The 20,650-nt window shown below is 40.4% G+C and overlaps 1 protein-coding gene across 1 annotated transcript in view; it reads right to left on the bottom strand.

Moving 5' to 3' along the window:
• Window positions 1-20,650, bottom strand: part of LOC132548787 (probable nuclear hormone receptor HR3) — a 64,276-nt gene that overhangs the window by 16,295 nt on the left and 27,331 nt on the right. The gene's annotated exons all lie outside the window — the stretch shown is intronic.

Here is a 20,650-nt window from a genome sequence, read left to right as displayed (position 1 = left end):
GACATGTGCTATAAATATGCTGAATTCAGTGATCGATAGCAAAGCCTACAGTCAAACAACATTACATTTACCGTCTCAAAATAACAGCAAGCACACCTTAATACCCAGTATTTCCACAACAATTTCACCACTGTATATGCAATATCACTGTTACTCTCTATAAATCCAGGCCAAATTGAGAGGAAGTCAATTGGTAATTTGTCAGGGGACTTCAAATGTCATCACAGGTCCTTCCACCCACTATCTGACTCATATAATGTCTATATTAAGAGATGCCCAGCCCTTTGATTGTGCTGGACAGACAGGGTATACCTTACCAGGGCCCAGATTCAGGCCATCTCCAAAATTGACTGAACAATGATTTTCGGTGTCAGTTGACACAATATATATAACCAGCAAACCTAGCAACCAAAACGAATTACAAACTAAATGATATGAACAACAAAAAGCCAGCAACATATAATGCTGTTGCTTTTTATAAAGTCCTTTTGTATGGGTCTCATTGGTGGCACACAGTAACAAATAAATATCACATTTCTGGACAATTTGTCTCGCTGAAGTCTCCTAGGAGATCCCATATTTTGCGACACAGACATGCTAAATAAGCGAACATTCTTTTCAAGAACTAAGTTTACCAATGTCATGACTTTTCCACATCTACAGGCTCAGATTGAATTTTTTCTCAACGAAAACTGAGATACAAGAATTCTTTTTTAAACACATTTGAACAGATTAATCTTCCAAAATTTGCTTTTTTCTTTTTTTTTGACTAATGGTGAGTTAAACATTGTCATGCAAATGTTCCAACAATTGGTTGGAGATTTCATTCAAACTCATGTCAACTTTAAAATGACATTAAGAGTTTCTGGTCTCAGCAACAGTTCAAAAGATTCTCATATGAAATATCAAAACAAAAAAAACAAATGTGTATATTAACTTCATAAAAACAAACATTCAATTTTATAGAAAATTCAAAGTGACTTATGTACCAAAACAACATATGAGTTTGAATATATGTTGAACAAAACCATTAACGTTTTATAATCAAATTGTTATCGCTTAACAGTTTCGATGTACAGACGTATTGATGATTCAATACAAAATCTTCACTTTGTTAGGTTTGGTTTGTTTTTCACAACAGGATCCTATCAATAAGTGTCAAGTCATTGAAGTCAAGCATTCACGCATTTACGTGTTTCAGACTTTCACATCCTTTTCATATTGACTCATGCAAATGTACATTCACGTGCTTGTAAATGTCAGGTCTTACTGTAACACCATTATATAAGGAAGCAAGAGAACAGTCAGTGAGATACATCCTGAACGACGATAGTTTTAAATAGTATTTCTAGTAAACATCCACAAGACATCATTTTAGTGTGTAAAATCGGGACCTTTAATTCAAACCTGCCTGAAAAGCCACCTACAGATAACAAATACCTGTCTATAAAGGTCATTAACTTTGAATCTTACTATACTAAAATTGATATTAAGTGAACCTCTATATAAAGGCCAGTTGTACATAAAGGTTATTTTTCTATGATCCCTTGAATGGCCATTATAGTCAGGTGTGATGATATATTTAATCACAGTATTTATCACAAAGACAAAACAGAAATATACCTTACTATACTAAAGCTTAACATGACAGATTCATACAAAAAGTGAATATATCTCTCAATGTCATTAGAAAGATACCTGTACCGTACCTGTAATCCCAGCAATATGCCTATGTTTGGTAATAAGCCCACCCACATTTCAATGGAAGCTTATCATCCATGACTTGATATTGAGTAGGAAGTGTTATGTCCTCAGTGCTTATAGCATTTTAAGTAAGATAATATCTACACAGCACCTAGTTATGTACATTACACTGACATTATATTGTGAACAGTTTTTAAGTATATATATAGAGTGAATAGTTTTTCAAAAGTTACAATACACACAAGAAATTATCTTTTTTCCTCTTTTCAACATTAACTCACAAATCAATAGCGATAGAAATTCCTTCATCAACTTCATTAGACCAATATAACACAATATGTCTTTTTGTACAAAAATTAAAACTAATCCAAGTTAGATTACACATTTATCTAAATATCTGAATTTTTTTTTTTTTTAATCATATTTATCACATATATCATTTATGCATCCTTTCTTGATTTAAAAAAAATCCAATAATAATATTTCTTCCTACTGTCTTCCTTTTATCCTTTTGAAATTTGTAAAGGTACAAATCATATAAAACTAAGCACCAATAGATCACGGAATCATAAGACAATAGACAAGGCCAGTGAAAGATTTCTAATTTACAGTAAATTTTTTTCTTAAAGTATGATGGCAAAATTGTTGATTTTGATACGTATCTGATTAAACGTGGAAAATACAAGAGTATCAGTGACACTGAAGAATGCTGCGAGAAAACAACTAAATTGGCCACAAACTTTCAACAGAGGACAATAATTCTGTAATTAAAGGGTTTCAGGCACTGAATTTGGTAAAACATTTTCTTTGAATAAAAAATGTATACACCAAGTTTTATTATCCTAGTTTAAATAAAAGCAAAGTGATGATATAGACATAAAATTTCAACAAAGGGCAATAACTCTTTAATTAAGGGGTTACAGGGCCTAAATTTGGTACACTGCACATCATCTTAGGATGACCAATGTGTACACCAAGTTTCATTATTCTAGTTTAAATGCAAGCAATTTGAAGTTGAGCTCTGGATATAAAAATTTCAGAAAGGCCAATAACTCTGTAATTAAGGGGTTGTGGGCCCTGAATTAAGTACACTGCACTTCATCTTAGAATGACCAATGCTTACACCAAGTTTCATGATCCTTGCTTAACTGTGGGCAAAGAAATGCTATGGATATGAAAAGACAGATGGAAAGACAGACAGATGAATGGATAGATGAAGCTGTGACCATATGTTCTCTCAAAAATTTGCGTTGAGCATCAAAATGAAAAAAAAAATAACTTGAAATAAAAGATTAGGTATAATCGCTACTTTCCTTTGATATCTTAAAATAAGACATTTGTAATAATAACAGATAGTAATGATGAAAAGAATAAAATACATGCATTAATGAATTAATGACAGGAAACGTATATTCTTTCAATGAAAAAGGCAAAAAGAAGGGGGAAAAATAATAAAAATAACATGCATAGTGTTAGATTATAAACTTTGAAGACTTTAGGTAGCTACAAGCAAGTCTAAACCTTTGTAAGATAGATTATTTGGTTTCAAATGAATATTTCAAATAAAAATGTAAGTAAATGAAACCTCTACTTAATTGATATCTGTATTCTTGTACAATAACTTTTGTAGAAAGTGACAATTTGAGGTAATTCCTGAATTTTCAATAGTTTTAGTAACTAAATAATTTTGTATATATTTGACATATGAAGATATCCAGCATTAGTCAAATATATTGATATGTCAAACCTATAAAATAATTCATTTTCTAAAACTTTTATGAATTCATATGAATCATATATTCTATACCAAACATATCCTATCTACATTTAATTAACCTTAAACCTTACAACTGGATCCATAAGAATCCGTTGAAACAGTTGTTTATGATGATGGATATTGGATCTGATACACTTTGTATCATATCACATAACAGAGCATTATGTAACTTCCTGTTAATTTGGAAAATAAGAAAAATATGAGTACTACATGAACTATGATATACAATAACATTTCTCCGTGAATATTACAGATTTAAAACTACTACTGTAAAGGATCCCTAGTTCTTTGACAAATTTTGTTCACAAAACACCAAAGCGAAATCTGTTACATGTGATGAGAGGAAGTATTGCTGATGCAAGGGAACAATTTAGAATTTCTCTTTTTTATTTTATTCTGTGAAATTTTTAGATAAGCTCAATCCACCAATGGACAATTATGTTCAATGTAGATTCATAATGAGATTTGACCAGACAGTACAATATTACTGGTAGACCAATTATGGTAAGCCATTCAAATAGAAGAAAAACAATAAGTACAGAGTTTACATAATAAAACACTAGATACTTGCAATTTGAATAGAATAATGTAAAAATTTCTACAGAACCAAGACATAAAATACCTATCTTGAATTTCTGCAAGTCTTATAAGATATTTCCCGTATTTTATTATTCATCATCAGACATGCTAAACAGGGAAAAAAATCTGCAGATTCCAGACAAATATCTACAAATATGGCCCATTTTAACAGTAAATGAAAACTGTTTATTAATAATAGGATATCATGAAGATGCAATAATGCTGTTTTATATCTCATACAAGCTAGTACCGAATGACATCAATTAAAGGAGCTTTCCAGACATGCAAACAGAGCATCATCATCTACCAAATATAATTAACCGATAATCATTTCTACATTATTTGCCGGTTTCCCTTTAGTATTAACATATAGAACATATCAAATTACTCAGCATGGTCTTGGAGACTTTGTCCCCACACACACAAAAAATACTACTAATTCATTTATACCTAATCCACAAGACATGGTGTTAATGAAGGTAGTTTCATCTAAGATGGTGTCAAATTCTATTCCCAATCCCTAGACAGTGCATTAATTAATATTTCTACCCCTCACTGCCCATACAAGTACATTAAATTAAGTACACAATGCTTGCCTCACCCCACAAGGCTAAAGCTTGACACAGGTATCCATTGCTATCCCTGCCCCCACTAGACCACATGCAGCATAGATATATACTGATATTGCCACCCCAGGAGACCCACCTTAACAAAATGTTAGCCCCATCCCACAAGACCATGCTAAACATGGGTGACAGCCCCAGCCCCTTATGACACCCTGGTGTAGATACTTAAGAAAGTACCTTGATGGAGGTGGTACTGGTAGTTGAGGGCGTTGTACTCCTTGCTGCTCGGGTCTATTTCAGCCGTTGGGGACAAATGCCATGGGAGACTGTCCTGTCCAGTACGCCACATGTCATACATCTGGCTGGGCCACTTGTGGTGACCCCTGTAGGCCAGAGCCATGTGTTGCTGTAGCCGGCAGTAGTACTGACTTCTGTATAATGCATACCACTCCTCCATGCTAGCGTACAGCAATGGTTAGACGTCTCCTAGTCCCCGAGGTGTCTGCTCGACAGACTTTTCTTATGCCTCTAAAGCAAGTTCTCCAGAATGACACAACATGTATGATTTACACTGGACCGAAATCACTTCTTGGACCCTCAAGGTATGAATTAAATGATAGTTCACATTTGCTGTTGGCATAACATGTATGCATGCACCTCTCAAGTTGAAACAAAAGTTGAAATCACTACGGACAAACAAACTTGCCACCATATATATGATATACACATGTACTAATGTACATAATCTACAATCACATATTCATACAAGATGGTATCCATCTACTGTTACGATAATATGCCAGATAGTCAAATGTTTTAAAAAAATATTTTCTCTTCCTTAAATGTAATATTGCTGTTGGCTCGAATCAACAGCATAATGACTGTAAAAATTAAAGCCATACTGAAAGTTATGTCATTAGCCTCTGATCCATAGTGAATATATGATTATGGATATTAAAGAGGTAGATTCTGACAAGACCCTGTCTGGCCTGCAGAGAACACCAGTGTCTGAATTGCCTAATCTGAAGATGATGGATGCCTGTCGGAGGTGACGCCATCTTAATGGACTCATACTCTGGATCACCCCTGCTCTTTCCGTTGCCCATTCAAAGATGATCACTCGAGCTCATTAAAACCATAATGAAATATCCTATTTTCAAACATGTACCAACAGTACATTTAGGTATATTGTACTTTTAGAGGATGAAAGAAAACAAAAATATCAACATTCCAATGTCATCAAAAATGAGCTAATCACCAACCTTGATCTAACTGTATCAGATGTACTCTTAGCTCACACATCATAATGTAGAGGTCTAATCACGTTTTCAGTTTTTACACTTCCAAATCTCTCATGTTAAGGCTGGGCAGGGTACACTGAGATAAGAGGGACCTACCAGGAGGCATTGGTGTCCATTTAGACAGCTACTGTGAATGTGTCAATAACTAAAGCAGCTCAGGGCTATTTCCCAAAAATCTGTATCCGTATACAGTTGAGATATATTAGGTTCATAACCGCAGGTGAAACATCAAATACTCACTTTATTCACGTATCTATATATGGACAGAAGTGAATCCTAAAAAAAATTATTTACACAGTGTCAACGCTGGTCGTATCAAACAGGCCATAAATTGGTGTAATCATATTTTTAATTATTCCTGAAAGATACACGGAAGATATCCATCAATGCTTGTACTATTATGACAACAGATTATAGAAAAACAAATTATGGCCGACATGACCGGTCATCAATCAGAGCTCTCATTAATACACCTGTGGTATCCTCTCACCTTTGTGTGGCCCACTACCTCACCTTAGAAATAAACTACAATATCATTTTACTATTAAGATACCCTGTCATCGAAGTCCTTATTCTAGGATTTTTCCAGTTTTTTTTTCTCCAAGCTCTTTTAAACAGGTTTTAAAGAAACATACTTCTGTGACCATCAATCTATAGATGTTAAAACTTTACAGACATATTCTTTCACACAAGAGTAAATTAATTGCAGAGATGTCATTATCATATCTAGATTTTTAGTGTCACCTTCCATAGGTTCTTAACCTCTTTTATTTCTGAGAGGTTTTCACTTCATTAATCTTATTTTACATATTTTATTTCAGTAAGAACACTTTGAGTATTATTACTTCACTGATGATTTCACCAATCAGTTCTAAACAGCTTGTTATTCTTAAGTTGTTATTTCAAATGATTCTTACTTCACACTGTAAAATAACAAAGGTTTTTATTTAACAGATGTCATAGTATATAAGGTCTTACTTCACAGGTATCATTGTACAAGGGTTCTTACTTCACAGGTATCATTGTACAAGGGTTCTTACTTCACAGGTATCATTGAACAGGGGTTCTTACTTCACAGGTATCACTGTACAGGGGTTCTTACTTCACAGGAATCACTGTACAGGGGTTCTTACTTCACAGGAATCATTGAACAAGGGTTCTTACTTCACAGGTATCATTGAACAGGGGTTCTTACTTCACAGGTATCACTGAACAGGGGTTCTTACTTCACAGGTATCACTGTACAGGGGTTCTTACTTCACAGGAATCATTGAACAGGGGTTCTTACTTCACAGGTATCACTGTACAGGGGTTCTTACTTCACAGGAATCATTGAACAGGGGTTCTTACTTCACAGGTATCACTGTACAGGGGTTCTTACTTCACAGGAATCATTGAACAGGGGTTCTTACTTCACAGGAATCATTGTACAGGGGTTCTTACTTCACAGGTATAATTGTGCAGGGTTCTTACTTCACAGGAATCACTGTACAAGGGTTCTTACTTCACAGGTATCATTGAACAGGGGTTCTTACTTCACAGGTATCACTGTACAGGGGTTCTTCTTACTTCACAGGTATCACTGTACAGGGGTTCTTACTTCACAGGTATCATTGTACAAGGGTTCTTACTTCACAGGAATCATTGAACAGGGGTTCTTACTTCACAGGTATCACTGTACAGGGGTTCTTACTTCACAGGTATCATTGTACTTCTTACTTCACTTCACTGTACAAGGGTTCTTACTTCACAGGTATCATTGTACAAGGGTTCTTACTTCACAGGTATCATTGTACAAGGGTTCTTACTTCACAGGTATCATTGAACAGGGGTTCTTACTTCACAGGAATCATTGAACAGGGGTTCTTACTTCACAGGTATCACTGTACAAGGGTTCTTACTTCACAGGTATCATTGTGCAGGGGTTCTTACTTCACAGGAATCATTGAACAGGGGTTCTTACTTCACAGGAATCATTGTACAGGGGTTCTTACTTCACAGGTATCATTGTGCAGGGGTTCTTACTTCACAGGAATCGTTGAACAGGGGTTCTTACTTCACAGGAATCATTGAACAGGGGTACTTACTTCACAGGTATCACTGTACAAGGGTTCTTACTTCACAGGAATCATTGTACAGGGGTTCTTACTTCACAGGTATCACTGTACAGGGGTTCTTACTTCACAGGTATCACTGTACAGGGGTACTTACTTCACAGGAATCATTGAACAGGGGTTCTTACTTCACAGGAATCACTGTACAGGGGTTCTTACTTCACAGGAATCACTGTACAAGGGTTCTTACTTCACAGGTATCATTGTACAAGGGTTCTTACTTCACAGGTATCATTGTACAGGGGTTCTTACTTCACAGGTACAGGGGTTCTTACTTCACAGGTATAATTGTGCAGGGTTCTTACTTCACAGGAATCACTGTACAAGGGTTCTTACTTCACAGGAATCACTGTACAGGGGTTCTTACTTCACAGGAATCATTGAACAGGGGTTCCTACTTCACAGGAATCATTGTACAAGGGTTCTTACTTCACAGGAATCATTGTACAGGGGTTCTTACTTCACAGGTATCATTGAACAGGGGTTCTTACTTCACAGGAATCATTGAACAGGGGTTCTTACTTCACAGGTATCATTGTACAAGGGTTCTTACTTCACAGGAATCATTGTACAGGGGTTCTTACTTCACAGGTATCATTGAACAGGGGTTCTTACTTCACAGGAATCATTGAACAGACATTTCAGTTGAGAATGTTAGCCAGACAGTAAAAAGTTTGAAGGGTGAAGTACAATCCAAAATACCTGCAAGCAGTTACTTTGATGAATATTGAGTAAATAAATGGGTTTTTTTATCAATTTAAGAAAATGCCTGCTTTTACAATAATTCAAAAGATGGGCTGATGGGCTTGCTATAGCTTAATGCTTAATAATTACAAGTTTTTTGAAAGTAAATAATATCATACTGGGATTTTGTTTAATGTCTGGTAAATGGCAGACACATGAAAATGTTGTAAATACTGACTGATAAGTAGACAGTGGTAAACCTGGACAGTAAACGCTTTGACATAACCACCTCACCACTAGCAATAGCTAGGGAGCACTATCAAATTACGCCTGGCTATGTTCGGATTTTTTTTCACCTAATGAAGAGTATTTAGTACTACCTGGAGACCATCGTTAACACTGTACTTTGGTGTACCCACGTCTGATTACAGTTAAATGGCACACCAATGAACAATTCACAGTTTACTCCAGACAGAAAATAGTGGAGACCATCTGACCTGTAGAGAAAGGAATGTACTTGTATATGTTCATAGGTACGTATATCTCATCCTACACCAAACCACCATCACCATCATATGTGCTCTTTACATAGTAGGCAGGGTTGACCCTATATCTGATGGGGGTTTCAGTCCAACAAGATTGGTCTTTTCTCCGAAAGCCAAATACAATCTGTTTTAAATCATCAAATTTAATGCAAATAACCAAAAACAGTTGAAATGCCACCAAAAGGTTATTGATATTTGGAGCAATTCTGTTAAAAGTCAATGGGCCTGCAGATTTTTTGTATGATCACTAGAAAGGAAATGACTCTTATTGATAGCCCCATAAGCCCTATTTGATTGTATTAGTGCTCCTTAGAGTCTCTTTGGAACTGTTCAGTGCCCAGTTTCAGGAGTCATTCTACAGATAATACATACTGCTATGTCCAGATTCACAATTTACGAAAGGTAACATGTACCATTTGCAGGTCAGCCATTTTTCTCATGACTTGTACATTTCATCACTGCATTCCATGAATATACAACTTGCAAAAAACAATTAATTAAGTAGGAAAGCATGAGGTCCATATTGTCTGTAATGCTCACCTGGATTAGTTTTGCAAATATTTCTTACATCAAACTAAAGGAAAAGGAATTCTAAAGGTTTATATGTATTTCCCTATTGGGCCCCACAGATCTGCCCCAAGGGGTCAGCCAGACCATTTATAAAATTGAGGTTTTTGTAGTAAAACCAATGTTTATGATATAATACTCACCACCATATAGACAATAGCATATTCCCACCGGCAGCCCATAATTTACATAACAAAGAAAATAAATATCCCGTGAGAGGACCCTTAATGCTTGGTACGAACGCACCGCGCATGACCCAAAACCTCACTTCCGCACCCAAACAAATTGGATGCGAAGACAAGGGGAGGAGGGAGGGACCTCCAATATATGGTGGTGAGTATTATATCATAAACATTGGTTTTACTACAAAAACCTCAAGTTTATTTCAATAATACCTCACCACCATATAGACAATAGCGAATTTGTCTTACCGTAGAGGAGTCTTCGCAGACAATCACTAATCGTAGCAAAAAACAGCATTAAAAACCCATAAGGGTAAAGGATATTAACAATTAAAACTCTAAAAATCCTTCTGAGCCGCAAGGTAGCCTTCCTAAGAATTGACTGGGGGACATGAGACTGTCTGAGCAGTGACAAGAGGACCCAGAGAGTACAACCCATCTGCATGGGAGGAAAGCGACCGAAGATAAAAATCCGCAAAGGTGTTACGGCCTCGCCAGAAGGCTGACGCCATGATATCCTCGAATGAGGCACCATTGAAAAGGGCCCAAGATGCTGAAAGAGCTCTAACCTCATGTGCCCTCACTCTAACCCTGTCAGAAGTGTCAGCACTAGACCCCTCATAAGCAGTCCTGATGGTGTCACAAATCCACCTGGAAATAGTCTGAGCAGAGATATCAGTCTGCCTTGATTTAATGGGCAAGAACAGACGGGATCTAGACTCCCGCCGCCCCCCCTTGGTTTTATCGAGATAAAACCTCAAAGCCCTACAAGGACAGAGTAACAAATTCTGATTCTCAGCACCAGAGACCTCCTTTAAGGCAGGAATCTTGATAGGCTCTGGTGAAAAATTAGGAACCTGATTCTTTGCCAAAAAAGAAGGATCAGTAAGAAGGGTAACCGAGGAAAAGTCCTGAGACCACCTGAGACAAGAAGAAGAGGAGGATAGAGCATGGATTTCACTTCTCCGTCTCCCAGAAGCCAACGCTATCAAAAAAACTGTCTTCCAAGAGAGAAACTTGGAAGGAGCAGAAGCCAAGGGCTCATAAGGAGGCTTAGTAAGAGAATCTAAGACCAAAGCCAAATCCCACTGTGGCATCAGCAGTCTAACCCGAGGCTTCTCCAAAGAGAAGGATCTGAGAAGATTGGACAAGGAGGAACAATTTCCGATATCTGAACGCCCTCGGTAGGAAAAAACATTGGCAAAGGCAAAACGATAGCCACGTATAGTGCCTGGAGTTAATTTCTTAACCTTAAAAAGATAAAGGAAAAACTCAGCTATCGATTGAATAGAGGAACAGAGTGGATCAATCTTCCTGCTGTGACACCAATCACAGAAGGCTGACCATCTTGATTGGTAGACAGCAGATGAGGAAGATCGTATTGATCTGGTGATGCAATCTGTAACCTCTTCAGAAAAGCCTGCCTAGAGGAGGGAGACCGAGATAGCCTCCACGCGTGAAGGTGGAGGCGCTCTGGGTTCCGATGGAACTGTCTGGATTTGGGTTGACTGAGAAGATTCCATTTGGGAGGGATAGCCAATGGAAGGTCTATCAATAAGTCCAGAAGAGCAGGAAACCAGGGCTGTCTGGGCCACAGAGGTGCTATCAGAAGAACTGAGCAGTCGTGCTCCCTGACCTTCTGCAGCACTCTGCCCAACAGATTGAAGGGAGGAAAAGCATAGGCCAGAAGACCGTCCCAGCTTAGGGACAGAGCATCTACTGCCCATGCCATAGGATCTTGGACAGGCGACACAAACGTCTGAATTTGAAAATTCAGAGCTGTGGCAAACAGATCCACAAGGGGAGTCTCCCACACCATACAGATGGCTCTGAAAACTGACCTGTCCAAAGTCCATTCTGTGATAATTGGACTCCGAGACCTGGAGAGGGTGTCTGCTAACACATTGAGATGGCCTGGAAGATGTCTCACTGTTAGGGAAAGCCCCATGGAACGACACAGGAGCAGGACCTGACAAGCGAGAGCACAAAGTTTGTGAGACCTTGTCCCTCCCTGATTCTCCAGATAAGCTACTACTGTGGCATTGTCTGTAGCCAGGCAGATGGACTGATCCTGAAGCAACAGACGCAGAGACTGAATAGCCAGCAGAACTGCCCTCATCTCCAGCACATTGATATGCTCCTGGAGTTGATCTCCCTGCCAGACACCCGAACGACAATGACCGTCGAGATAGGCCCCCCAACCCGTCATAGATGCGTCCGTATACAGGGTAGCTGTAGGGGATGATCTCCGAAGAGAGACGCCCTTCAGGACATTGCTCTCCAATGCCCACCACATAGCCGACGCCTTCACTGAATTGTCCAAGGAAATGTGAACCTCCCATGATGAGAGGCCGGTTTCCATTTGGACAGTAGGTACATCTGAAGAGGTCGAATATGGAGCCGACCCAGAGGGACAACATCCGAAAGGGAGTTGAGAAATCCGAGAAGCCTCAGAAACCACCTGACCTGAATAGAGTCCAAACTGTTGAGCAGAAGAACCAATTCCTTGGCTTTCTGGAACTTGGACGGAGGTGGAACAACGAGGCAGAGATCCGTAAGGAAACGGTTTCCCAGGAACACAAAGTCCTGTGAGGGGAAAACCTCGGATTTCTCAAGACTGACCTGGTGCTGCGACTCAGAGACTCTGGATCTAGATGCAGCATCAGGGAGTTGTCAAAATAAATATGGATATCTACTCCGCGACTGTGTAAATAGCCAACAACCACCTGAAGCAGCTTGGTAAAAACCAAGGGGGCTGTGGTAAGACCAAAGGGCATGGCCCTGAACTGGAACACTCTACCCTGGGATGTAAATCTCAGGAATTTCCTGGCCGATTTCTTTATCGGAATGTGGAAATAAGCGTCCTTGAGGTCTATAGAGGTTACCCACATGCCTGGTGCAACTGACGCCAGAATGCCTCGAGGAGTCTCCATTTTGAAATGTGGAGAGTCCACATACTTGTTGAAGGCACTGAGGTCTATGATTGGACGCCAGGCCCCGGATTTCTTCTTGACAAGAAACAAACAGGAGTAAAAGCCTGGTGTCCAGAGAGACCTCGGGAGCTCCTCTATGGCACCCTTTGCCAACATGCAGTGGACCTCGTCTAGGAGGGCCTGAGCCTTTCCTGCATCGCCGGGAGGGGGAAAGAAAACAGGATCTGCCGATAGAGGGGGATCCTTCAGAAGGGGGATACCCAGACCCTCGGACACCACCGAAATTGCCCACTTGTCCTCGGTAAGCTGCTGCCAATCGGGCAGAAAATGAGAAAGGCGACCCCCAACGGGAAGATCTGGCCTTGGGAGCTCGAGACCTTCCCATGGATCGTCCATACGACAGGACAAGGGGCAGGGTGGAACCGAGGGACTGAAAGAGTCAGGAACTCTGCCCCTTCTTACCTGCATTCTGCTTGCCTCCCCTTCCTCCCTTGTGACCCCGACCACCCCGTCCCCGAGAAGAGTGCCCCCCTCGAGAAGTCGAGGTAACAGACGACTGAGCCTGAGGCTGAGCCGTCTTAGGGTCCTTCTTAGGCTTGCCTGGGCGCTGCACCCGTCCAGGCTTAGGCTTAGCCCTAAGTTTCTCCAACCGAGCTGAAGCTGACTTGTCATTGTTGACTCTGTCCATGACAGAGGAGAGAACCCCTCCAAACATTTCAGAGCCTGACAGGGGAGCAGTCATGAGATCCGATATAAAAGGCTCTCCAATAGTTAGTCTTGGCTTCAAGACTGAAGCACGACGAGCCAGAATGAAATCAGTCAAAACTGCCAGAATGAGCGCAGTCCCGTCCATGTGGGCCCGGTTCATAGCCTTGCTGAGTTCAGCCAAGAGCTTAGTCTTGTCAGGTAGGCTCTCCTCCGAACGAGAAGAAGCTACAAACAAAGCAGATGAAAAAGAATCTGCATAAGCCAGCACGTGAATGGCAAGGCGAAGCAGTCTTTCTATCCGACTATGCTCTTTGGGAGACAAATGAATCATGTCATTTGATCTTCCAGGCCAGCAGTGGTCCAAAAGAAGGTCCACCTTAGCTGGATTAGATTCTATTGAGGGGTCGTGAACTGCATATCGAGAAGGATTGAACCCCTCAATATCATTCACCCCCAAAAGCAAACCGGAAAGATCCTGCTTCCTATTAGCAGAACCTTTGGCTTGAAGAACCTTCTGAATCTGGGCCAATGCTGAGGAAACCATAGTACCCTCCGCCAATGACCTACCTGATGCCCTAACCTCAGGCTCTGAGGGAAGAAAGGCACTTAAAGTAGAAGTCCTCTCTGGAAGACCCGAAGCCGAGGGAGGAGGGCAAAACTCCACGCTGAGGAGTGAAGCAACCTCCAAACACAGGCTGCGGAAGGAATCCAGATTCCTTTCAGCCTGGGAGACTGCAAGGACTGACTCGGTGTCAGGAGAGTCCACCTCGGAGTCTGAAGACTCCTAACAGGAACCCTCAACTTGGACTGCTGGGAGCCAAGAGCAGGTCTCCGATTCAACATCAGACCCAGCATCCAGTGACAGAGTGCCCCCATCATCAGGTAAGGCCTGCTGACCCACAACCTCAGCCTCTGACTCCTCACAATCCATGTCCTCAGACTCATCATGATCAGACTGAGGGCACTGGCCTAAACTGGAGACAGACCTAGTCACAGACTGGTCCGGAGTCTCCAATCTTCTAACCTTAGAGGTAGAAGAAAGGCCAGCACTAAGATTAGCAAAGTTGACCTTACGCTTAGACCTATGGGAAAGCGAGGTCTTATGGGTGTCAGCCGAAATCTTTGAGGGACGGTTAAGCCTCTTAGATTTGTGTTGGCGAGAGCGAGAAGGGGGGGGACCCAACTCAACACCAGGCTGGTGACAGAAGGCTGAGGTACCCCAAGGTTGGCCTGGGTAACCAAAAGGGGTCTGACCATACCCAGAGTATGGAAATCCCAAAGGCTGGGAAGGGCCCCAGCATTGGCCATAGCCAGAATACTGGGGGGGAGGCAACATACCGGAACCCACAGGACCGGGAAATGAATTGCTCCCTACTGGAGACATGCCTGTCAAGTATGGCCGATAATGGCCAACACCGTCAGGAGACTGCATATAACCACCAAACCTGGGTGCAGACTGAGGAAAGGGGTAAGGTGGGGGGTGCACAGGCGCTCCCAAGAACCCCACTGAGCCAGGAGCTCGAACTGGTGGAGGACCAGATCGAGGTAAGGAAGACTGAGGAACCGAAGGGTGCAATACCCTGGACCCAAACCCAGATAGTGGGTAGTCAACCCCAACACCAGGAAGTGAAACCGAGTCACTCCCTGCTCCCAGTGCAGCCTCTCCAGTAACACCGTCATAACTGGCAGTGCCAGCCGGCCAACTGTCAGTGGGTACGCCGGCACCCCTCAATGGGGCCCGGGTCGCATGACTGGCCTGTTCGGTAGCCATTCCGCTAACGGAGATGGTACCCGGACACTCGCTCCCTTCGACCTCCACGGAAATTCCCGGGTGAGTGCCCTTCTGGAGCATGATAGGAAACCCTAAGGACCCTACCGTGCCAGAAATATGATCGTGAGTAGGCTCCTCTGTAGCCAAAGAGGACCTACCACTAGGAAGCAAAATTACTTCCCCCTCCAGGGGTAAAATGGCCTCACTGCCAGGTGGAAGGCTGACTACAGCTCCACTCTGTGCTTTTGGACGCTTACTGTCTGCCCCAGCCTTAATACCCTTTTTTCGGGTGACAGACTTATGGGATAGTACCTTGTCCTATCTGGCCAAGCCAAACACACGGAACAAGGTCTATCCCGGGAGCAGTCTCGACAGGAAAGACAGAAGTCATGGTCATCCCCATCGAGGATGACATGACCGCAATCTCCCTGACGAGTTTTAGAAGCACTCTGCCCCTTCTTACCTGTCATACTGCTCGGCGGGCAGCGACCAGCAACGCACGAGAAAAAGAAATATCGAGTGAAAAACACCGAATAGTTGACAGCAGTAAATGGTAACAAAACAAACAGTAGGAGACACCAAGAGGGCCTTCTACACAGCGGTATCGTAGCGTAAAACAGTCCACGTGTGCGGTAACCAACCAACACAGAAAGGCCGAAAACGGCAAAAACAGGGACTGACAACACAAACCACGATGAAAGACCTGTCAACAATAAATGTAAGAACCAAATACAGATACTGTACAACACAAATAACACGTGAAACACTAAGAAATGCCCGAAAACCGTAGAAGAAATGTCGCTCCTCAGTCGGTGATGGCTGCCATAAGCGGAAGTGAGGTTTTGGGTCATGCGCGGTGCGTTCGTACTAAGCATTAAGGGTCCTCTCACGGGATAGTTATTTTCTTTGTTATGTAAATTATGGGCTGCCGGTGGGAATACGCTATTGTCCATATGGTGGTGAGGTATTATTGAAATAAACTAATCTCATTCACCTAAGGATGTTTCAGACCAAATTGGGACAGAATCCAGCCATTCCTATAAAAAAAGAAGGATTTCAAAGAATTTGATCTATCTCACATATTGGGCCTCACCTGTCACAGGGGACTGAGAGCTGCTGTTGAAACAAAAATGGTTCCACTTTACCCTAGGACCCTAAGACCAAAAGGGCCAAAATCTGCTGAAATCATTCATGACTGCTAGTGATTTGTAAGAAAAGTTCACATACAGATGGACGAATGATGCCATGGTTTGCCACAAGCTTACTTTACCCTTAAGGTGAGAAAAGTTAAAGAGGAACATACCTATGTTAGGCCAATGTCATATTCAATAATTATTTGTTCAGTTCAATAAATATAGTATAACACAGGCACTATTATAAGATTCTATTTATCATATCATATAAAGGTTGATTTCATTTCTTGATGTTAGCTTTTTGCACATTTTTTTATGGTAGCAACAATTATATGATATTTTAAAACTGCACTAGCATCAATTCTTCATGATTCAACACATTCTCCATGGCGAGATATGAGAGGCAGATAAAATACTAACAGAAAATGTTCTTGATTAGTACTATAACAACAGCTTTGCAGATTAACTAAACCTGTACAGGTAAATATTCATGTCCTGTAGTGAAAGGCTTTGAAATTAAAACGATTCCCAAATAGACAATAAGTATTGCCTATGTGGTGCCTTTGATAACAGAAAAAGTTAATTACTCTGTAATTGAATAGCAATAGAGATATGCCAGAACCTGGTGATACACAAAGACCCAGTGTCTCATCAGGACATAGTGATACACCAGTTAACACCTGTGTTACGATGTGTTTATTTCTACCCAGTTAATTGTCAGAGTGAGCTATCAGTTATCACCTGTGTGTTGTGACTTGTTTCAGTTAATTGTCACTATCAGTGTGTGTTGTGTTTATTTCTACCCAGTTAATTGTCAGAGTGTATCAGTGTGTGTTATGTTGTGTTTATTTCTACCCAGTTAATTGTCAGAGTGAGCTATCAGTTATCACCTGTGTGTTGTGACTTGTTTATTTCTACCCAGTTAATTGTTAGAGTGAGCTATCAGTTATCACTTGTGTGTTACGTTGTGTTTATTTCTACCCAGTTAATTGTCAGAGTGAGCTATCAGTTATCACCTGTGTGTTGTGACTTGTTTATTTCTACCCAGTTAATTGTCAGAGTGAGCTATCAGTTATCACCTGTGTGTTGTGACTTGTTTATTTCTACCCAGTTAATTGTCAGAGTGAGCTATCAGTTATCACCTGTGTGTTACATTGTGTTTATTTCTACCCAGTTAATTGTCAGAGTGAGCTATCAGTTATTACCTGTGTGTTACATTGTGTTTATTTCTACCCAGTTAATTGTCAGAGTGAGCTATCAGTTATCACCTGTGTGTTACGTTGTGTTTTTTTCTACCCAGTTAATTGTCAGAGTGAGCTATCAGTTATTACCTGTGTGTTACATTGTGTTTATTTCTACCCAGTTAATTGTCAGAGTGAGCTATCAGTTATCACCTGTGTGTTACGTTGTGTTTTTTTCTACCCAGTTAATTGTCAGAGTGAGCTATCAGTTATCACCTGTGTGTTACGTTGTGTTTTTTTCTACCCAGTTAATTGTCAGAGTGAGCTATCAGTTATCACCTGTGTGTTATGTTGTGACTTATTTCTACCCAGTTAATTGTCAGAGTGAGCTATCAGTTATCACCTGTGTGTTACATTGTGTTTATTTCTACCCAGTTAATTGTCAGAGTGAGCTATCAGTTATCACCTGTGTGTTACATTGTGTTTATTTCTACCCAGTTAATTGTCAGAGTGAGCTATCAGTTATCACCTGTGTGTTGTGACTTATTTCTACCCAGTTAATTGTCAGAGTGAGTTATCAGTTATCACTTGTGTGTTATGTTGTGTTTATTTCTACCCAGTTAATTGTCAGAGTGAGCTATCAGTTATCACCTGTGTGTTGTGACTTATTTCTACCCAGTTAATTGTCAGAGTGAGCTATCAGTTATCACCTGTGTGTTGTGACTTATTTATTTCTACCCAGTTAATTGTCAGAGTGAGCTATCAGTTATCACCTGTGTGTTGTGACTTATTTATTTCTACCCAGTTAATTGTCAGAGTGAGCTATCAGTTATCACCTGTGTGTTGTGACTTATTTATTTCTACCCAGTTAATTGTCAGAGTGAGCTATCAGTTATCACCTGTGTGTTGTGACTTATTTATTTCTACCCAGTTAATTGTTAGAGTGAGCTATCAGTTATCACCTGTGTGTTGTGACTTGTTTATTTCTACCCAGTTAATTGTCAGAGTGAGCTGTCAGTTTTGATAAGCTGTGTGTTTTGAAGTAATGTCAAGATCCCTATTTACATACGAGTTCTGTCCAGTCTGCAATTATTTCTGTAATGCCTGGTCTAGCATAAAAATGAACTACTTCACTGACTGTAATTGAAACATTGACTTTATATCCTGTGATCATGTGAATTCAGGTTCAAGATGCATCACATACATCTAATGTGTTTACTAATGTTGACAGAAATACAACATGTTACAATCACCCAACACCTTCCAGGACCCAAGCTGTTCCCAAGAGAAGATGTAAAACCCACCAAATTGGTGGTTAGCAGGGTGAAGCAGCTGTCGTTTGCATTGATGGCAGAGTAATAAACAGACCACAGACGTACATTTCTCCTTTGCATAAATCTCATAATGATAATTTTTATGCTGTTGAATAAGAATCTAAAGCCATTTCTCCTTATCAGCTTCCTTGTTGATCCAGACAGGTGTCAGTCTGGACCTATCAACGACACGCCCCTGCCTTATACACTCCTTGGTTTATTATAATCATTATTACAAACCACCAAATTCCAAGTCTGTTGGAATCCTGACACTCATTCCAAAATGCCAAAAAATAATCCCAAGAAACTGTCATTGTCCTTAGTCTGACTTAAGATATTAGAGGTGTAATGGGGAGAAATTTAAGCATTAACAAATATATCCAACATTACTATACTATTCTCTTAACTTTGGCAAGTGCCAGCTGATTTGACTGACGAGGATGTACCCCAGGGGTCGGGGTTGAGAGAGGATGATATGCCCCAGGGTTGGGTTTCTTGTGGTTAATTGTGGTGTGATTATAGTGGGTATGTATGTACGTAACTGTGGTGGATTCAGATGCTGAGACGTGTGATGCAGTGCATTCTCCTAACACATAACAACCTTTATCAGACAAGTCTCCAAAAGTCACAGAGTGCAAAGAGATCTGGCCATTAAATGTCTTGGACCAGCATGTGTGTATACTTGTGGGAATCCCATTCCTGTCTGGTGTTACGTTAACAATACATACCCTGCATGCCTGTCCTATGTCAGCAGCTAGCTACCCAGAGACCGAAGTGACAAAGCAAACAACATCATTCAGTAATACCACCAGACAGATTTTTTTTACACGATGTTTGTTTTTATGTGTGTTTACCAAACAAACTGCTATTATAACTAAAACAACATGTGCTAAGAAAATTGAAATGAAGTTTGAATTGGTATTATTACATATATGTGCAATGATTTTCACACAAGCTTCACTACCTTGTTTTTCATGGCACCACAAATGTATCTTTTTTTTGCAGGTAATTAATTCTGATTTGTGATTGTATGGCTGTTTAGATGGAGACCAGAATTTGTTACCATAACATACTTTTTATTTCTCAAAAAGAGCTATAATCTTACTTATGATTGATTACACACAAGCACCTTCTGAAAATTTCTAATTACTGGGATATTCATACACAGTGAGATTGATATCATAATATCAATTGGTTTCTCCATCATAATGCCTGGAGTTATCAGATCTGTGAAAATGTTGGTTTATTGCATAATATTGTTGTATTGTAATCTCCTGATGAAACTCAGTTAATTATCGTACAGCAGTACTGTTTCATACCGTACAAGGACACTTGCTGAAAAGAAACTTGCTGATATAGTCATGGATAAGGCTGTATTACAGTGACACCTGTAAAAGTGACAAAGCTGACAAAGACTGTGACACCTTTACAGTCAGATACAGTTAACATTAAAGTATACTTAATAGTGACACCTACACAAACTGACCCAGTTACACAAACTGACCCAGTTAAGACTGGTGTACACTTAATAGTGACACCTACACAAACTGACCCAGTTAAGACTGGTGTACATTTAATAGTGACACCTACAC

This window comes from Ylistrum balloti, unplaced genomic scaffold (assembly GCF_031769215.1).
Source record: "Ylistrum balloti isolate Yb309-2 unplaced genomic scaffold, AGI_CSIRO_Ybal_v1 Utg370026, whole genome shotgun sequence".
Taxonomy (NCBI): domain Eukaryota; kingdom Metazoa; phylum Mollusca; class Bivalvia; order Pectinida; family Pectinidae; genus Ylistrum; species Ylistrum balloti.
This window is presented reverse-complemented; position numbering and strand designations above follow the sequence as displayed.